The following is a 2,934-nucleotide window of genomic DNA, read 5'->3' as shown; positions in this document are numbered from 1 at the left end:
ATGGTTCACACACGTGTTTTTTTATAAGAAGAAGATTGTTACAGGTTTTAAACAGTATTAGATTTTATGAAACTGTTCTGCAGCATTGTAAACAATGACAAGATGCCTGTAAATACAGCCTGGTTCCGAGGCTGGAAGTGATCATTGCCCTGATTTTTGTGACTGTTTGTGTGACTGTGACCTTCCCCCTGACCCTGTGAGAGACACATGGCCCATGTTTCCAGGGAATGGCCATCCCTGTCACTGCATGGCTCCTGACCAGCCCTAGACAGTCAGGGTTGAAAGGGGGAATCATTTTTATTTCACTTTTTACAACACTAACTCGCACTGTAGCCTTTACAAAGGGAACAATAAAAGCAAAATTTTAAAAAAAATTAATTAGTGTAATGTAATGTTCTGAGTACTTTGCATGAGAGTTGGAAAGTATAGAAAAGTGTCACTGAGCTATTAATCCAGGTGATTGCTGTTAGTTTTAGCGGATCATAAAGGAGGAAAGAGGAATAGAAAGATGGAGAGGTTCAGGGAGGGAATTCCAGAGCTGAGGATCTGGGCAGCTGAGGTCCAACCTCCAATGGGGGTGGGGAGATAGTCAGGAGGCTGGAAGTTGAGGAGCAGGATTCTCAGAGGGTTGTGGGACCCATGTATTACACAGTTGGATATTAGATGCTTCTTTTTTTATGTCTCTGTTCCACAAGCTCTGTTTATAATATGGCAAGGGGATGGAGGAAACTTATATTATCTCCCGCGGTGTGTGATGTCTCAGTACCTAATCTGTTTTCAGGACATGGGCCTTTCTCTGGATCTGGGTGTTTCCGATCCTTGCCCTTGCATTATCGAATTCTTGTTGGATCAGTAACAAAAATAAGATGAACATTTCACTTTCTATCCCATTGACTCAAGCATGAAAAATGCGGAACGCTTGAATATTTAAATGTTTCATAAATATTCGAACAACGCAGAGTTTATGATGTCATCTGTTTAATGTTTACAGGATTAGTGATGAGGAGAAGGCACTCTCAGCTGCTGATGGCTCTCTGTCTCTCGGACAGTTCACTGGCCCTTTACACTACACAGTCTGGAGAGAAATGATACACACCATTCACCCAGGTAAACACGTGCATTCATTTTCCTGATGGTAGATCCAGTTATGTAGGGTCTCGAAGGCCCCAGTTTACATTCTCACATCACTGGTTGTTAATTCTGGGAGACTCTACCTGGAAACATTGTATTTTCTGTGGGTCCATTTGGATAAGTGTCTGAAGCCATCAACTCTGTGTGTCAGAGCAGTGAAGGATTCTGGATTAGAGTGGTGCTGGAAAAGCACAGCAGGTCAGGCAGCATTTGAGGTGCAGGAAAATTGACGTTTCGGGCAAAAGCCTTTCATCAGAAATAGCCCTTCATCATCTATTCCTGATGAAGGGCTTTTGCCAGAAACGTCGATTTTCCTGCTGCTCAGATACTGCTTGACCTGCTGTGCTTTTCCAGCACTACTCTAATCTAGACTCTGGTTTCCAGCATCTGCAGTCTTTGTTTTTACCCAGTGAAGGGTTCTGTCGAACCAGAGGGATACAGCATGGAAACAGGATTTCTAGAGTAGACTGGGATGGCTCTATCTGGTGTGACATTGGAGGAAAGGTTTTTAGCATAATAACAAAAGGCATGTAGACATTTAAGAGCCGGTGTTAACTGGCACTTATCTAAAGGGGGTTGTGAGAGAAACAAAATAGAAATTCCTTGGAAAGCTCCCCAGGTCTGCCAGCATCTGTGGAGAGAAATCAGAGTTAACCTTTCAGATTGAGTGATCTTTCCTCAAAGCTGATAGTAGCTGGCAAAAGATGGTTTATATGCAGAAGTGGGGGAGGAGGTAAGGAGGAAATGATAGGTGGGGATAGTCCCAAACAGAGAGAAATACAGTTAGAAAGACAAAAAGAGTGGATAACGATTTGGTTAGAGAGTGAATACCTGGTGATGGAGACTGTTAGTGCCAAATAATAGGCAGAATGTAATGGCAGCGAAAACAAAACTGGTGTGTGGGGTAGGGGGCTACGTCATGGTAGAGCTCTGGGATTAGAATTATTGCCTTGAAATTGAGCCTAGAGAACTGCAGGGTCCAGAAGTGGAAAATGAGATGTCGTTCTTCCAGACTGCGCAGAGCTTCAGTGGAGCACTGCAGCAAGCCAGAGACAGAGATGATGCCCAGGGAACAGGATGGTATGTTAAAGTTGTCGGCAACTGGAAGCTTAGAGTCCTTTTTCTTAAATAGCAGAACACAGACGCTTTGTTTCCCCAATACAGAGGAGACCACTTTGTGAACAGTGAATGCAAGACAATAGATTGTGTGAAGTGCTACCTCACCTTGCAGGTGTGTTGGACCCTTGGATACTGGAGGTAAATGGGAAAGTGTTGTACCTTTGACAGTTGCTGAGGATGTTGCTGTGGGGCTGTGGGTGCGTGATGGAAGTGTAGGAAGAGAGCACCAGGTTGATTGGAAGGGAACGGTCCCTGCAAAAGGCTGACAATGGAAGGGAGGGAAATATATGCCTGGTGGTGACATCTTACTTGCAGGTGGCGGAAATGGTGTCTGATTCTCTTCTGGTTGTGGATGCTGGTGGGATTGTAGGTTTGGACAAGGGGAACACTATTGTTGTTGTGGCAGAAAAGAGAGGGGGTGCGGGCAGAAGTGTGGGAGGTGTCGGACCCGATTGAAAGCACTCTCAATGACAGTGCTGGTGAATCCTCAGTTGAGGAAGGATGTGGGCATTTCCGAGGCTCCCTTGTCAAAGTTTGCTTTGTCGGAGCAGATGGAACGGAGACGGAGGAACTGGGAGGATGGAATAGAGTGTTTACAGGAAGCAGGGTGTGAGAATGTATACTCTACGTAGCTGGAGAAATGGGATCATAGTGGATATTATTGGTCAGTCTATCACCAGAAAT

At 44.8% G+C, this 2,934-nt stretch overlaps 1 protein-coding gene across 1 annotated transcript in view; it reads left to right on the top strand.

Moving 5' to 3' along the window:
- Positions 1–2,934, top strand: part of LOC122541544 (nuclear factor 7, brain-like) — a 15,086-nt gene that overhangs the window by 1,143 nt on the left and 11,009 nt on the right. The window lies entirely within an intron of this gene.

This window comes from Chiloscyllium plagiosum, chromosome 37, assembly GCF_004010195.1.
Source record: "Chiloscyllium plagiosum isolate BGI_BamShark_2017 chromosome 37, ASM401019v2, whole genome shotgun sequence".
Taxonomy (NCBI): domain Eukaryota; kingdom Metazoa; phylum Chordata; class Chondrichthyes; order Orectolobiformes; family Hemiscylliidae; genus Chiloscyllium; species Chiloscyllium plagiosum.
This window is presented reverse-complemented; position numbering and strand designations above follow the sequence as displayed.